At 44.8% G+C, this 9,151-nt stretch overlaps 1 pseudogene; it reads left to right on the forward strand.

Annotated features, from left to right (window-relative positions):
• The first annotated feature begins 6,636 nt into the window (after positions 1 to 6,636).
• Positions 6,637 to 6,709, forward strand: LOC111591023 (uncharacterized; annotated as a pseudogene).
• Positions 6,710 to 9,151: the final 2,442 nt, after the last annotated feature.

Genomic DNA, 9,151 nt, shown 5'->3' on the forward strand with positions numbered 1-9,151 from the left:
CAAGAGCAATCATTCTGAAGTTTGGCCTCTTTTTGCTTAAGGGAAGGGGTGGTATGCATTATTTGAATTAAGTGGCCTTTCTCATAAAATACTAGCAATAGGTGTGAGTTTGCTTCTTTTTCATGGGTTTGCATTTTTCTCTGGTAGTTTATCTCACCATGGACTTAGCTAATTTTTGGTTGCCCATTATCACATTATTAGGGGTTGTTCATGATTTATTTGGAAAATGTCTTATTATCACTTTGTATTTATTTTCCTTACTTAAAAAGTTGGGCTGAGGTGCTCTTTATTTTTGTAGTAGGGCTCTGGTGGTTGTAAGTCCACTGGATTTTTATTAATCATTTTGGTTATAGTTTTGCTACTCTAATAATTGATTTTCAGTCCAATTAAGGCTAAATAAAACATTTTAATTTAAAAACTAGTCCAAATTAATGGTCTCTGTATTTTTCCTAGGTTCTCTGTTACATAAGTAAACTAGGAAAAATAATCTTAATCACTGTTCATTAATTTCCAATGCCTTTCTGATTTTCTCTAAGCTTTGGGAAAACTAGCTTTAAATGAATAACTACATCATAATTTCTAATTCTAGGGTTCCTACTATTTTTAAACAGTGTCTAAATGAGGTTTGAACATCTACAAATTTTCTTAAGTTCAGCGCAGAAGAAAACTAATTTTCCTTAATTAAACAAGGTTTGGTGGGTTTCTGTTTTTAATTTTAAACTTTAAACTTTAGAACAGAAAGCATAGGGTTTATCATTTTTAAATGATGGTTCATAATATTCAGGAGCTAGCAAAATTGGTTTGACAACTTTTTATGAAGGATTCATCAAGTTATGGGTTTCTAAGTTCTCTGGTCATTTTAAAAAGAATAACAGAATTGGTTTAATGGAAATCCACTTTGCACTGGGGTCCTTGGCGGGTTTTTAAGTTTTCCTCGCGAATCAGTCCTTAAGCTACTATTCACATGAGTCACTTACGTTACAGAAAACCCCTCGGGTTCTACAAATCCTAACCCGAGGTCCTTCTTCTATCTTAAACAGTAACCGCTGCGGAAAAAAGGGTGGAGGGGCTTACGGGCGGCGAGATTGCTCCGGTGAAGTGGTCGAGGACGTAGGGGAGGTCTCGGGGATCACAACGGTGTGCAGATCGCCGTCGGAGATGGCCGGAGTAGGTCGGTCCACGCGCGCAGGCGGGGGTGCTCGTCGGCGGCAAGGAGTCCGGCCTGGTCACGGCGAGATAGAGCAATTGGGTGGGTCAGAGAGGTTCACGGGATGCCAGAGAAGATATGGGTGCAAGGAATCGGTCGGAGACTCACTGGATAGCTCGGTCCACGCGCGGTGGCGGAAGACCGAAGTCCGGTGAGGTCGATCTCGGGCCTCCGGTGAAATCCGGCCGGGTCCGAGGGCTTGGCGAGCTTCACGGGCTACTGGTGGAGCTAGCCGAAGCACTGGCTCGACCAGGGGGTGGCTGGAGTGGGCTGGCCACGGTGGCCGAAGCTCTGGCGGCAATGGCGGGCGGAATTGAGCTCGCCGGAGCTAAGGGAAAGTGACCGGCCGGTGAGGGTGAGTGCGGGGCGAAGTGAGGTGCGCCCGGGGAGGCTTTATAGGCGCGGGCGGGCACGACCGAGGGCGTGGGCGCGCGGCGGACTTGACCGGACGCCGGGGCGAGCGCGCGCGCGGGTTGGGCGAGCTCTAGCGTGCCGACCAGGGTCGAACACGTGTGCCCGTGCATTCTGCCCAAGTTCTGGCGCGTGTGGTCGCTCATCCGAGCCTGCTCTCGCCTTGGTCAGTGCACAAAACCTCTTCTCCTCCCTACAAGCTACCATTCTTGTGTGGGGGTAATAGGATTTTGCCTACTGGTTGCAGAGATATGGAGCCAGGAAATCCGGTCTGTCTCCCTGCCCAAACCCGAGGCAAATCCAAGGTTTTGTCGTGTCTAGGGCTCGCGTCCCAATGCCATCTTCTAGCACACGATAGAGGGGTTAGTTAGACACAATTTTGTCAATGGGGCCATTAGGATTCGAGCTAGGGATCAAGGTGAACATCCCTGATCTTTGGCTCAAGGTCTGAATTTCAGAATTCTGAAATTCAGAATTCCCATTAAGTCCCCACATGAGAAGCTTGATTTGGGTTTTATTTGAGTTATTTTGGCTAAGCTTTCTCAACATTTCTTGTTGCTCATTAAATATACTTCAATTTTTATAATTGGCTCAATTCATAATTTTAAACTTTTCATCCCCTTTTTCTTATTTTCTTGAATTTTGCTCATGGGGCTCACTTAGGGTTTTTATTAGGGTTGTACATTCTTATCTTTTTTAAAAGACTCAATTGTTTTGATCATGATACTTTTAAGTATATACTTGGTGAATTCTTTCTTACCTAAGTTAATTTGATGCTCATGCTTATTTGGGTTCACATAAAATAATGGTTCTTGGGTTGTTATTTGAGAGAAACCCTAGGTGACACTGGGTGTCAAACCCGCCAGCTCGATCGTCACCCTACCGAGGTTGCCGTCATCCATCGCAGCCCCTCCCCTGCTAGACCCTCGTGCTCCAACCGTCGAGCGCTGCACCCCTCCGCCCGGTGCTACGACACCCAGATCCCACCCCACACCCTCGGTGACGATGACGAGCGTGTCACTGCCTCTCCTCTCCCCTCCCTTCACTCTCTCCACGTTGTCCTCCACACGACCTCTACAAACTGTAGCAACCGCTCCCCCTTCTTTCACTCTCGCATGCGCACCGAAATTGCGTTCCCCGTCCCAGAAAGATCTCCAAGGAAACCCTCGCTCCCCTCTTTCCCCACCACCGACCGCCAGATCTCCAGCCATGGATGACGACGGCGGCGGGGCCTCTCGGTCGCCCTCGCTGTTCTCTAGCGCCCCCCCCCCCCCCCAAGAACGCCAACCAAACCATGTGGGTGCTGCTCCTCAAGGCGCACTACGCCGCCAGGGGCCTCGCCTCTCTAGCCTCCGCCGCCATCGAGCTGGGCGGTGCGGCTAGGCACATGGTGGCCGCAGGGAGGACCAACGCGTGAGGCCCGCATGGTGGTCGTCGCCGGTGAGAGCCCTGTGGTGCGCTCCAGGTTCTACACCTTCATCAAGGCCTTCCTGGTCGTCTCCCTACTCTTCCTGGCTGTCGAGGTCACCATGTACTTCGACTGTTGGGACCTCACCGCTCTATGATCGCCCACCCCGCCCTCTGCCTCAAGTCACCGTACGCCTCTTAGTTGCACTTCCGCGCCGCCTACGTTGCGCCAGGATAGAGTTCCTCACCGACGCCTACGTTGTGCTCTTCCTCATCCTATGCCTTGGCTACTTCTACATCCGCATCAAGTGCATCAAGCCCAAGCCAAAGTCCCTGACATTGCCTGATGCGAAGGACCCAAACGTCGGGTACTACCCCATGGCACTTGTCTAGATACCAATGTACAACGAGGATGTTGGTGTTGTCTTTCTCTCTCTAAATATGCAATTTTAGTCACCTACCTTTCATTCTTTTTGACAATTGGTTTGTTGATGGGTTTGTTTAGATATATCAACAATCAGTTGTGGTCGTGTGCAACCTTGACTGCCCGAAATCCAACTTCTTGGTTCAAGTGTTGGATGACTCCGACAACACTACACAGGCTCTGATCAGAGAAGAGATGGCCAAATGGTAGCAGCAAGGTGCCCAGATTGTGTACAGGCACCGTGTGTTGAAGGGTGGTTAAAAAGTTAGAAACCTCACGTCTGCCAGGAGCTATAGTTATGTGAAGGATTGCGAGTTTGTTGCAATCTTTAACGCAGACTTCCAACCTCATCCTGACTTTCTGAAGCGCACTGTGCTACATTTCAAGGTAAATTGAGGGGAACTTTGCTTCTTGTTTGTCTTTCATCTTGTATCCTAAGTCTGATTCATCGAATGAACCATTGTAAGCTTTTTCTTTCCACTTAATGATGTGTTTTTGGCTTACTAGGATCATGTGGGACCAACTATTTTACATGAGCTTGAGAAGTTCTCTATTCACTTTTGGACTGTCATCTCTTCTTTCTGTCCAAGTGCGAAGACACTTGAAGATGCTCTTGTGCCTATTTTTGTGGAAGCCAAGATAACACCCCATCCATTCTATACTTACCTCAGTTCCATCTTTGGTGGCATACAATTAGTAGACTCTAGACATGTTGTTTTAGTTATTCAAAGTTTGTTGCTCTGCCATGATTCTAACAATGTTTAATATCGATCATTTAGTTAAGTACTTCTTTCTTTATGTTACAAGCACATGAACAAAACGGGGCCATGTTATTGACTCTGTTGAACGAGTTGCCCTCCAACCTTCCAGTTTTATTGCTTGGAACATCATCACTGGCTTTCACTGACCTTGAAGAAAAGTTTACTTCCGTATATTGTTCTCTTAATGTGCAGGTTCCTTGCCAAATGTTTTTTTCTACTTTTCCTAGGTTGTGTTGGCTAGCCCCTAATATAAAATGATCATTGTCTATCTATCACTTAGATTGATCAATTCTGCATTATGTACTATTTATTTGTTACTAATATTTTATTGTTGTTCTTGTTGTACTCTTGACTCTTGGTCTCTGTAAATGCTATATCTCATATCTTTTTATTAAACCAGTCTGCTTCTGACTGGGCACTAAATCTGTTGTAATGGTAGGCACATAATTGAGGAAGTGCCTCACTACCGATCAATAACCCACAAGCCCAAGCATATGAATATTGTCTTGCAACGAGTGGATTCTGGATAGTATCTTACTAGGATAGCATTTATGAATGATATTGATCTTATTGTCTCAAATGCAAAGGTACATCTTGTGGCATTCTCGGATGCATGATAAAACACTTGGTAATAATTAAGGGGCAAAATTGAAAGGATGAATGACATGAAATGTTTTATGCCCCCTCTGTCGTGTGTTCTGTGTCATGCTTTCGATGTTCATTACAACATGTGGATTAGGAAACTACTTGATTGAATTATATATAGAGAGAGATATGTAGGCTTGCATGTTCATTCAGTTCAAAGTGCAAAACTCTACCTTTTGATTTTTTGAATTCAGAGTTTCAAACATCTACTGGTTCTTCTAGGAATCCGGTCAGCTGTGTACATGATATATTATTAGGTGTTTGCAGGTAAAAATGGTCTGGATGGAGGTGGGGGTTTTGTACAACCCACATGCTACTCAAGCTTCATGTATATAATCTTTCTTGTTTTATTTGTTTTGTCTAGCCAGACATGTTTCATATTTTTCTGTTCTGTTGAATATTTGCAGACCCTTACTGATGGCAAATTTGTGCTAGACAAAACATGTCTAAGGAATATAATACATCTGATAGATTAAAATAGATTTGGGGCAGCTATAATGTCAAGTGAAAACTTACAATTATCTGTGTCTCAAAGTCGAACGGCTCGTTGACGTTGTCTCTGCAGTAGGTGGCATCGACGCTCGGCCCCAGAACCTGACTGTCCATAACGATGTGACTATTGTGTCATATCCCCAAACCCAAGCAGTAGGACACACAACAGAGTGTCACGACAAGGAGGAACAGGTCCACACACATGAGGGTGCCACAACACATCCTACCGGTGTCGCCGCCGTGTGCGCTCTATGACCTGTCGTTCGCAATGGCCTAGCCGTGGCTAGAGCAGCAAGGTGGAGGAAGACACAAGGTGAAGGAAATGGGATAGAATTGACTCCAGTCGCCTTTGCAGTTGAATTTGTGCGTGAATTTCTTATTGTCCGTTCCGACAATCTTCAAATTCTCAGCCCGACCATGCTCTAGGCGCAAAGGTGACAAAGGCATTGTGGGCGAGGAAGGATGAGAAGATGTAGAGGTGTGAAGCCATCAGGCAACACCACGAACAGCTCTGCAACTAGGTCGGTTAGCGATCCATCCAAGCCATTTTTTCCTGCTACCAGAAACAGTTCCAGATTTTTGCCCACACTATCTGTTGCTTCAGGATGGGAAGCACGACAAGGACCTGCACCGGGGAAGAGGCATGCACCGGTGGTCGATGCTGCAGAGCATCTCTGAGGCCGTGAGCATGAGCAGTAGCAGCGTTTCTGAATCCACCACCAACTAATGCTACTGACCGGACTATGCCATCCGGTTGATGCTCTCTTTCTTCTTCTTTGGATTTCTACTTACTTGTTAGTACAAAGTGCTTTAGTACAAAGTCCTTTCTGTAACTTTCCAGAGCATGAACATTGAGCAGTAAGGAAGAAAAATGATGCACTCCTCTTTGATCCATAGCAATCTCGAGAAAAAAGTTTAAGCACCAGACTCTGGCACCATAAGGATACACTATTTATTGAGCTTAAATGTGACAGGTGTGAGAATTGTTCAAATCAGTTTCAAATTTCAATTTACCCCGTAAGAAAGTAAATATATGTTGCCTTACATTGCTATCCACTACATCAAGAGACTTTCTATTTTAGTTTCGATGATAATGTATCAAAACATGCAAGAGGAAATTGGTAGTGTTAAAGGACATTTTGGACAATTAATGCTTTGACATTTAATCCATCGACGAAGGTAATATTTTTAATCTGATAGTGGCTATCATTTTGTCATTGTTATTAGTATCAATATTTAGCTACTCATTATCTAAGGTTGTGCCCATATTTAGTACCTTTTATTGTACATGCTCAATGTTCAACCATGGTAATATATGCTATTCTGATCTACACAAGGATGTCATCAATATTTCTGAGAGCGGGATTTGATAGTCGCCTAGAGGGGGGTGAATAGGGCGAAACTAAAATTCTCAAAAATAATCACAACTACAAGCCGGGTTAGCGTTAGAAATATAATCAAGTCCGCGAGAGAGGGTGCAAAACAAATCGCAAGCAAATAAGAGGTGTGACACGCAGATTTGTTTTACCGAGGTTCGGTTCTTGCAAACCTACTCCCCGTTGAGGAGGCCACAAAGGCCGGGTCTCTTTCAACCCTTTCCCTCTCTCAAACGATCCCTCGGACCGAGTGAGCTTTTCTTCTCAATCACTTGGAACACAAAGTTCCCACAGGGACCACCACAAGATTGGTGTCTCTTGCCTTAATTACAAGTGGGTTTGATTGCAAGAAAGAATGAGAAAGAAATAAAGCGATCCAAGCGCAAGAGCTCAAAAGAACACGACAAATCACTCTCACTAGTCACTAATGCTTTTGTGGAGTTGGGAGAGGATTTGATCACTTGGGTGTGTCTAGAATTGAATGCCTAACTCTTGTAAGTGGTTGGAAGTGTGAAAACTTGGATGACTTAAAGGTGGGGTGGTTGGGGGTATTTATAGCCCCAACCACCAAACTAGCCGTTTGGTGGGGCTGACTGTCGTATGGTGCACCGGACAGTCCGGTGCACACCGGACATGTCCGGTGCGCCAACCACGTCACCAAAGCCGTTGGGTTCCGACCGTTGGAGCTCTGTCTTCTGGGCCCGCCTGGATGTCCGGTGGCGCACCGGACATGTACTGTAGAGTGTCCGGTGCGCCAGAATGGGTGCGCCTGACTTCTGCGCGCGCTGGCGTGCATTCAATGTGCTGCAGGTAGCCGTTGGCGCCGAAGTATCCGTTGCTTCGATGTTACACCGGACAGTCCGGTGTACACGGGACATGTCCGGTGAATTATAGCGGACTAGCCGTTGCGAATTCCCGAAGCTGGCGAGTTCCAGAGCCGCTCTTCCTTGGCGCACCGAACACTGTCCTGTGTACACCGGACAGTCCGGTGAATTATAGCGGAGTCGCCTCTGGATTTTCCCGAAGGTGAGGAGTTCAGCGTGAAGTCCCCTGGTGCACCGGACACTGTCCGGTGCGCCAAACCAGGGCACACTTCGGTATCCCTTTGCTCTTTTGTTGAACCCAATTCTTGGTCTTTTTATTGGCTAAGTGTGAACCTTTGACACCTGTATAACTTATACACTAGAGCAAACTAGTTAGTCCAATTATTTGTGTTGGGCAATTCAACCACCAAAATTTATTTAGGAACTAGGTGTAAGCCTAATTCCCTTTCAATCTCCCCCTTTTTGGTGATTGATGCCAACACAAACCAAAGCAAATATGGAAGTACATAATTGAACTAGCTTGCATAATGTAAGTGCAAAGGTTGCTTGGAATTGAGCCAATATAACTACCCATAAGATATGCATGGATTGTTTCTTTGTTTTTAACATTTTGGACCACGCTTGCACCACATGTTTTGTTTTTGCAAATTCTTTAGTAAATCATTTTCTAAGTTCTTTTGCAAATAATCAAAGGTAAATGAGTAAAATTTTGCAAAGCATTTTCAAGATTTGAAATTTTCTCCCCCTGTTTCAAATGCTTTTCCTTTGACTAAACAAAACTCCCCCTTAATGAAATCCTCCTCTTAGCGTTCAAGAGGGTTTTGATATTAATTTTGAAGAGGGTATACCAATTTGAAATTATATCACAAGTGAGATACCAATTTGAAGATACTTTTTGAAAGAACTAAAATTTTAGAAATTGGTGGTGGTGCGGTCCTTTTGCTTTGGGCTCTTACTCTCTCCCCCTTTGGCATGAATCGCCAAAAACGGAATCATTAGAGCCCTTCGAATTACTCTCTCCTCCTTTGGTCATAAATAAATGAGTGAAGATTATACCAAAGTTGGAGTCCTCTTGCTTTTGGACTTTCCCCCAAAAGATGGAGAGATGCGTGGAGCGACGGCGAAGGATGAGTTGCGGAGTGGAAGCCTTTTGTCTTCGCCGAAGACTCCAATTCCCTTTCAATATACCTATGACTTGGTTTGAAATTCACTTAAAAACACATTAGTCATAGCACATGAAAGAGTCATGATCAAAGGTATATATCAATTAGCTATGTGTGCAGATTAACAAAAGAAGTTCCTGGAATCAAGAATATTTAGCTCATGCCTAAGTTTGTTAAAAGTTTGTTCATCAAGTGGCTTGGTAAAGATATCGGCTAATTGATCTTTAGTATTAATGTAAGAAATCTCGATATCTCCCTTTTGTTGGTGATCCCTTAAAAAGTGATATCGAATGGCTATGTGCTTAGTGCGGCTATGCTCAACGGGATTATCCGCCATGCGGATTGCACTCTCATTATCACATAGAAGAGGAACTTTGGTTAATTTGTAACCATAGTCCCTAAGGGTTTGCCTCATCCAAAGTAGTTGCGCGCAACAATGTC

Source organism: Zea mays, chromosome 2, assembly GCF_902167145.1.
Source record: "Zea mays cultivar B73 chromosome 2, Zm-B73-REFERENCE-NAM-5.0, whole genome shotgun sequence".
Lineage (NCBI taxonomy): Eukaryota > Viridiplantae > Streptophyta > Magnoliopsida > Poales > Poaceae > Zea > Zea mays.